Consider the following 9629-nt stretch of genomic DNA (forward strand, 5'->3'; position numbering starts at 1 on the left):
GCTAATTTTTTTAGCTTCTTCAAGTTCTTTGAGAAACAAGAGTCTTCAAAAGTTTTGTTGAGCCAAGGAGCTGAGATCAACTTATCGGTAAGTTCGTGACATTTTTTTTCTTATTTTAATTTCATAGTTTTTGTTTTTGAATTGCTTTTAGAATTGTAGATTCAATTAGAGAGATGGGTTTTCTACTTGGTTAAGTTTCGTATTGCATACGTTGAGTGAGTTATAGGAGTTGATTCGATCTTCCCCATCCCCTCCTATATGACCCACTCTTCCTTCTATTTTTCTTTCTTTTCTTCTTCATTTTTTTGTTGTTTTTCTCTTTTTTCTCTCAAATGCAACTTTTAATAAAAATAAAATAAAAATTAAAATAAAAACAAAAGTAAAATAAAATGCAGTAACAAAACAACCATAATAATAACAACAACAACAACAACAATAATTACCGATTTTGCCATCATGAGCGATTTTTAATTTAAATCTTTCAACAACCAATTCCTTATTGTTATTATTATTATTTTATTATTACTTTCTAATTATTTTAATATTTGATATTAAATACTCACATTTATTATTATTATTATTATTTTTGGTTGGATGTAGCTGAGGTATGACAAATGTATTTCTAAATCCTCGTCCCCTCTATTGATAAAAAGTATTGTCACTAATGTAGTTAGTGAAAGATGAATGATCACTTTATAGATGTGACAGCAATAATAATAAGTATACAAATATATAAATAATAAAAAATAAAACATAGAATTGATAAAAGAATCATCATGTTAATAATGTTAATTGAGTACATAACAAGGTAGATGCTTTTCACCTTCCCACCTCATATCATATTGGACCTGAAATTTCTAGAAACTAATGAATGCAATGATTATTATAGTGTCCTATCCTACTTCTAATAGGATTTGGTGATGACCTATTTTTTAACAAATTTTATCATTTTATAGTATTTTTACCCACACATCATTCATGTGATAGCTTAACAATTGTATTAGGAATACAATTGATTTATTTAATTGGGAGATAAGGATGTTTATTCTTGATTTTGACTAGCATGATTTTTTTTAATTTCTATATGAGAGGGATTACGGATTTTGATGCAAAACCTAGAATTTGTGTTTTAGAATTTAACTACTTCTAGAACTTAGTATAGGTCTTATGTGGGGTAGTCTTCTAATATTCATATAAATACCCCAATTTAAGGAAGGTGTAATAAGTATAAAGTTCTTATCATGAGTAGTTGTGTAGTAATTACACATTAATTTAACCCAAGCAACTTGGCAACTCTTAAAATTTGCAAATTAACTTTACTTTTATATATATATCTATTATATTCAGAGGCATGTATTAGATGTTGCTTAAAATCCATTTTAAGACTTGATTGTTAGATTTTTAACCATGTCTGGGACTTTGTGTTGGTGTGATGCACAAACTAATGTTGGTAACTTACATGAATCCCTTACTTCGAGATGGGTATGGTATTAATACACTCTTATTGTGCCATTATATTATAATATAAATCACTACTACCTAATACATTCAGAATAACCCTTAAAATGGAATTAGTAAATTGTAAAATGAGAAAAGGGCATTGCATATAAATTAAAGATAGTATAGCACGTTGCTCAATTTATTAAATAACAAATCTATCTCTCGAATAGAAATAATATTTTTAAATGTGTGAAGAATGGTGTGGAACTTTCTTAATTTACAAGTTGTCTGTGAAAAAGGGAAGTTTTTGTCCAAATCATTGTCTGCGTTGCTTTTTGATTTGAAGACAATTTATAATTCAGTTTTATATTCATTAATATTCAATGGTAACTTTAGCAAAAAATTATGTTAAGGTGGCCAAAGAGGAACCAAAGTTGTATAAGGTATATAGAGTTATATTTTTAATTTGTATTTTGACAAACTTCACATTTAATAATTGGTGGAACTTGATTTCGGGACCTTGATGTAATTAATGTAAATATTGATTGAAATGTGATTAGGTTGTAAACAAGTTCTCAAATATTTGAAAATTAATGGGACATTCAACCAAAAGTTTTACAATTCTCTTGACCATTTTAAAAAAAATTGGTAAAATAATGCTTTCCTCTTGATCTTGATACCTTGTTAAGAAAAAAGGACATGTTTTCTTGATGAGCTTGGAAGTTCATAACAAAAATCTTTTGTGGTCATACTGATGGGAGAGGGTATTGGGAGGATCGAATCAACTCCTATAACCCACTCAACATTAAACAATACCAAAACTTATCTACCTAGAAAACCTCTCCCTCTAATTGAATCTACAATCCTAAAAGAAATGCAAAAACAAAGACTAAAAAAAATAAATAAGGAAAGAAAAAATACCATGGACTTACCGATAAGTTGATTCATGATCCTTGGCTCAACAAGACTTCTGAAAACTCCTGTTCTTCGAAAAATTTGAAAAAGCTAAATTAGCAAAAAACTAATAAAAGAGAAGCCTAGGCTTCCAAAATTTTTTCTCAAATTGATTGTAAATAGTGTGTTTACAACCTATGGGCAAAGACTTATTTATAACCTTTCTCGGGGTATTTCTAGATGATTACAATCTTATGAAGAAATTAATAAAATAATATCCTAGATAATCCTATCTATTTCTAGGATAATTACGTAATAAAATATTTATTTTATCCCATATAAATACAAAATAATTAATTAAAATAATACTAGGGATAGGATTTACATTAAAATAATAATTAATACAAGATAAGACTTATCCCATGTGATTTTTATGTAAAACACATGGAAAAATTAATTTAGATTTCTAGGAATTAATTTAAAAACATGGGGAAAGGTGGGTCCCAAAGGTCTTTAAAAATAATAAAAATAAAAATAAAATAAACATTAATTAATTAAGAGTGGAAGGGACGGGCCATCCGAGTTTGGGCAACCTGAGCAAGTCGAATCGGCCAGTCTGTACGGGCTACGAAAAGCGAGCCTATAGGTTGGGTCGCGGGTCGTACGCTAGGCTGGCTGGGCAGGTTCCAGGCCTTCCGTGCAGTGCGCTCACGTTTGTCCCCTTGGGCCTGTGTGCATGGTTGTTTCCACGCGCGGGCCTAACATGCCGCGAACATGGGCACTGTTGTGTGTTTATGTGCTTGGTTTGTGCAAGCATGAGTGGGTGTGCGTTTGCGTGGACCATGCGGGTTGGGCTGCAAGCTTGGCACACATGTGGGTCGCCTCATTCGCGCATGGACCTCTATGTCCATGCGTCAAGGAATTTGTCTACCTTTGGTTTTTCTGTAGGGTATAAGGTCACTTTGATTAGTTCATCATGGGACCTTGGAACACTGGTGGACATGGGGGCCAAGTATCCTGTATGTGCATTGTGATGCATGTGTACCATACGAGCACCCACACCTAGACTACATTTGGGTTTCTTTTTTAGGCTAGGGTTTTCGAGCCAATTCGTTCTTTAGCCGTGAGGCCCATTACCCTTCGGGTTTTTGGCACCTTCTGGTGTCGTTTCTTCCTAGGTCAGGATTTCTATTTGAAGGATTCGGCCTCACTGTTTTGATACTTGATCATGGATAGAACAGCCTAGAGTACTGTTACTTCGCAATTGTTTCCTTTCGCTTCCCGGAAGTTCATTAGTACTAGCCTACCTTTTGTCTTTCACTGGTTTAGGTTTATCCTAAGTGAGTATCACATCATCCCCCCTTCTTCGAGGGGATTTGTCATTGAATTTGTAGAGATTATAAATTTTTCATATAAGGCCAATGAGGACAAAGGATTTACCAGAGAACCAGCGGGGTGCTCGGGTTATTGTTGAATGAAGAAGTAATTTTTAGCTTGGCCTGGGCTGTTGCCTTTCTCTGCCTGTCTTTTAACGAGCTCGTCATATGACTTTTTAATTTTCAATCAATCTTCATAAGTGTCTCTCCTTGACAAATGGGTTAAAACATGGGTGATGTTACCTATTCGGGTAGAGTACTGATCCTTTTCACTAGCATGATGAACATCTCTATCATATTGCCATGGCTTACCTAATAGTAGGTGCCCTGTTTGCATTGGAACTATATCGCACAATATTTTATCTGTGTAGTCACCAATAGAAAATAGAACACATAGTTGCTGGGTGACATTGATCTTTTTGCTTTGATCCAACCAATGTAATTTATAGGGGTTATGGTGCTATTCATAAGTCAACCCTACTTGATCCACTAGCAAGGTACGAGCAACATTAGCACAACTGCCTCCATCAATTATCATACTACATACCTTTCTGTTGACTAGGCATCTGGAATGGAAAATAATTTCTCTTTGATTGTTGTCTTCGAGCTTAACTTGTATGGTTAGTGCTTATTGAGCCACAAATACATTTTTCTGTACTGGTTGAGCTATACTTTCTCATCCTGCGTCCACTAGCGGCAAATGTTCCTATTCGTTACTGCTTTTGTGGTTATTAACAATATTTCCATCATCTTGGATAATCATAGCATGCTGATTGGGACATGGGGATGCAATATGCCTCACTCCTAAGCACTTGAAACACTTAACAGCGCTCTAGCGAGCTGCCAGCGCCTTATTATTAACTATTGGATTTCTAGCGGGTTATTTTCCCTTACTGTTATTGGCTTTCTTACCTTCATCCCTTCGAACCCATCTTTGATTTCTCTGGGAAGTGATGCTGACATATCCCCAGTTGGTTCTTCTACCTTTTAATTGTCTTTCAATCCTGGTTGCTTTGTGCACCAATTTGTCCAGGTTGACATAGTTTTGGAGTTGAAGGATATTGGTGATATCCTTGTTTATACCCTCAAAGAACCGAGCCATGGTGGCTTTCGGCTGTTCGTTGACTCAGGCCCTAATCATTGTTATCTCCATCTCCTTGTAGTACTCTTCCATTGATTTAGAATCCTAAATCAGGCGTTGTAATTTCAGATTCATGTCTCTGTTGAAATGAGCTAGCACAAACCACTTCCTTATAATGGATCTTAATTTTCTCTATGTGGTGATTAACAAGTCCTCATCCCATTCTCTAAGAAGGGCTAACTAGTCCCACTATGCTGAGGCATAGTCGGTAAACTCATGGTGGCCAACTTGAGCTTTTTCTCTTCACTATAGTTGCAATAGCTGAAGATATAACCAACCTTCCATTCCCACTGGAGGTAGGCTTTGGGGTCATTCTTCCATTAAAAAGCTGGTATCTGGAACTTGAAGTCATGGAGGTCCTCGTCCGCCTCTTCGAGACAACCTCCTTGTCTATCACCAACATCATCGCCACAAGATCCTATTTTGTCTCGTACTATTTAACAACGGTTGCGACTGCAGTGTTTGCCTCACTCCTGGCAGTCCATGCGAACAACCATGTTTCTTAATTAGACAGTTAACTGGGTGAACATGTCCAGGACCTTTGCTTCCATGGTGGTTGGTCGGCTGTTGGTGCTTTGTTGAGACATTGCGTAGTTCCTGCAAAGATAACAGTTAGTGAAAACAATATTTCTCCCTCACCTTCGCTCGTGTTTACCTCACAATTTCTCAATTGACAATTTTGTCTATTGAGTTGAGTGTCTGGAATCGAAATCATTTGAATCGAGTCTACACGTTAGTCCTTACGACACGAAAAAGAACCTTAAAAAGATCTGATTTCTACGGAAGCTTAGAAACAAGCACACGGAAAAAAGAACAATGTGCCTTTGATGTGTTAAACAACTAGTATCGATTAGTCACTTAATTTTATACTGGAACAAGTGTAAACTAAAGAAAGATACGTAGATCACAAAGATTGACAAGACAAACTAATGCATAGGGATCCGATCAATCCTGATAGATATAATTGGAAGGTGTATCTATTTATACTACCCCCAATTTATCTGCTATGCTCTATGACCGATCAAGTTTCTTTATGCAACATTGATGCATGATTATAGAAATGCAATTTAAAAATTAAAAATTGATAATGTGGGGAATGAAAACAAAATTTTTCACTTGCACCCATTAGGTGAGGTACTTTGCCTTTAATTCTCAAAGGATTTCCAATCACCAATCAAGTGGCTATTCTGCTTTTGTTATATAAAATGCAAACGACGTGCCAATTGCCTTATGGGTTGCAATTGGGATATTTTTGGTATTCTTGATATATATAATTTTTTCTTAATAATAAACACGAACCACTTAAATTAAATGGATAGATATGAATTCAAGTAGGATGCAATGTGAATTAACAATCAAAATAAATTTGAATGTTAATTTAAGAACAAAAATGCTAAAAGTAATAAATAGATATTTGGTTTTTAGGAGCCTAAACGGTATGGACTTACTGATAAGTTGATCCCCGTTCCTTGACTCAATAAGACTTCTGAAGACTTCTGCTCCTCGAAGAACTTGAAGAAGCTAAAATTAGCAAAAAACTAATAGAAAAACCTAAACCTTCAAGAATTTCACTCAAATTGATTGTAATTGGTGTGTTTACAACCTGTGGGCAAAAAGCTATTTATAGCCTTCCCCGGGGTACTTCTATATGATTATAATCTCTTAAAAAAATTAATAAAATAATATCATAGATAAAATTCTATTTATTTCTAAGATAATTACATAATAAAATATTTATTATATCCCATTTAAATACAAGATAACTAATTAAAATAATCCTAACGATATGATTTACATTAAAATAATAATTAAAATAAGATAAGACTTATCACATGTGATTTCTATGTAAAGCACATGAGAAAATTAATTTAGACATGTGGGAATTAATTTAAAAACATGGAGAAGTAAAAGGTGGGTCCCAAAGGACTTTAAAATAATAATAAAAAAATACAAAACATTAATTAATTAAAAGTGGAGAGGACGGGGTAGCCATGTTTGGGTAACTCGAGCAGGTTGGATCGGCCGGTCCACACGGGCCGCAGAAAGTGGGCATGTAGGTTGGGCCACGGGTCTCACACTGGGCCAACAGGGCCAGTTCCAGGCTCGTCCACACGTGGCACACGTGTGGTTATTTTTGTGGGCGGTCCTAGCTTGCCACGAGTATGTGCGCGATTCGTGCGAGCACGAGTGGGCGTGCTTTTACTTAGGGCATGTGGGTTGGGCCGGATGTTTTGTGTATGTGTGGGTCACCTTGTTCACACATAGACCTCTGTGTCAACACATCAAGGAATTTGCCTGCCTCTGGTTTTCCTACGGGGTATAAGGTCATTTTATTGGTTCATCGCGGGACTTTGGAATATCGGTGGACATGGGGGCCAAGTATCCTATATGTGCATTACGATGCATGTGTACCCTATGGGTACCCATACCCAGACTACATTTGGGTTTCTTTTTTGGGCCAGGGTTTTGGGGCCTAGTCGTTCTTTAGCTGTGAGTCTTGTTACCCTTTGGATTTCTAACACCTTTTGGTGTCATTTCTTCCTAGGCCAAGATTTCTGTTTGGTGGATTCAGCCTCACTATTTGATACTTGATTAGGGATAGAACAGCCTGGAGTAGGATTAATTAATTATTATCTTAGCAACAAAATTAAGATAAAGTATTATTTTATTGAAGTCTTTTAGTTTTAAGGATATATTTTAATTAGAGTTTCAATTAAATTCTAGCCTTTATATTCAATTAGAATTTATTTGGTGAAAGCTTATGTAAAGACCTCACCTTAGGTTATAATATACAACTTCAGATATGAGAATAAAATTTCAGTTTTGCTGCTTAGTTAACTTTGCTAATCTTTTAGTGTTCTTCAAGGGGAGATTGCTTCAATCATCTTATTGAGTCGGAGAATCTTGAATCGACTTATCGGGTAAGCTATGACATCTTTTCAGTTCTTTTTTATTTTCTTAATTACCTTGATAATATTCATTTATTAGGTGTGATTCAAGTAAGAAGGGTGTAACACCCTGAAAACCTTTGTGCCTAATTGTATTGTAAACCCCTAATTATTCGGGCCCTAAGGCCACTTAAACTCTTTAAATTTCATGCCTTGATTCCCGAATGAAATGGCTTGAAATTTTATTTTTACTTGGGTGGTGTGCTGTCGTTGTTTGGGTGGCGTGCCTCTGATTTTTACACCTCCATCACGTCTTCGTCGTCACATCGTCCATCAGTCGCGTCCGTCAGTCGTCACATAGCATCAAGTCACTTTTTACTTTCCTCTCTCCTCACAAGATTTTGCCACTTAGTGCAAATCTAACAGTCCTCATTTTCTATAAATAAGGACCTCTCATCAATATTTCCTCACTACTCCAACTTCATTCTTCCATTCATCGAAAATTCTAGAGAGAGAAAGAGATGAACTAGAGAGAGAAGGGGATGAATTACAAGGGAGAAAGATGGAGGAAAATTTCAAAGTTTTGGTAAGGAATTTAGTATTTATTTTTACATACTAAGGAGTATTTATAGATTAAGTTAATAGAATTTTGATTCATTGGTTTTATGCTTAATTTTATATGCTTTAATATAATATGTGTTAAGGCATGTCTATATGAACGTATGTAAACTAGCTATTTGCATGTTTAACTATAATAATTATTATGCATGTGATAAATATAAATGTAAATGACAAGATGAAGTTATAAAGCATGAGAAATATTTATCAATATGGGCATGCATGGTTCATAAATGATATGATTCGTTAGACTTTTTATCTCTAAGAAGTTTTTGTTTTTCCCTCATCTGGTATGAAAAGACGTGAGAGGACTGCTCCCTGTGGATAATGGCGTACCCTCCGACGAGAGTGGTGACGCAATATGATTATAGGGGTCACATTTGGCAAAGTATAGCCATGACTATAGTTTATATGTAAGACCATTGTGGTTGGCACAACCGTGGTTATAGATCGTGTCATGGTTTGGTAAGCCATAAATGTGCTGTTGATTTGGTAAGCCGCAAATTACTGATATAATATGAAAAGAATTCGTCATTCTAGTGGGTAATCGGGAATCCGTATTGTCCTCAGTAGATGGAAGTCGGAACAATTTTCCATGAAGAATAAAGTAAGACAAAAGCATGACATGATTTATTTGATTTTTTCTATTTAATTCTAGCATGATTGATATGATTGGCATGATATGATTGATAGGATTTGATATGATTATGACATGATCTGACATGATTGATTTGATATTTTCTTTAAATAAAGTAAATTATTTTCATAATTATTGAAATAGACCGTTGACACGATTCTTGATGGTGAGTAAATAATGTACCTATTTCAAGTTTAATTACCTTTAAAATCATAGTGTTTTTATTAAAATGTTGTTTTCTTTACTAAGTATGTCGAACTCTTAGTAATTTGTGGTTTGCTAAACCATCAACACATTTACGGCTTACCAAACGATGACACGATCTATGACCACGGTTATGCCAATCACAATTTTCTTACATATAGACTCTAGTCACGGTCGTACTTCATTAAAATGACCCCTAGAATCATATCGTATCACCACTCTCATCAGAGGGTATGCCATCATCCACAGGGAGTGGTCTTCTCATGTTTTTTCATACCAGATGGGGGAGAAACAGAAACCCTTCATAGACAAAAAGCCTAATGAATCATGTCATTTATAAACCATATATGCCAATATCAATAAATATTTCTCATGTTTATGATACAACATCATGCTTTATAACTTTATCATGTAAACATTTACATATAATA

This window comes from Carica papaya, chromosome 1, assembly GCF_054855325.1.
Source record: "Carica papaya isolate Zhongbai chromosome 1, ASM5485532v1, whole genome shotgun sequence".
Classification (NCBI taxonomy): domain Eukaryota; kingdom Viridiplantae; phylum Streptophyta; class Magnoliopsida; order Brassicales; family Caricaceae; genus Carica; species Carica papaya.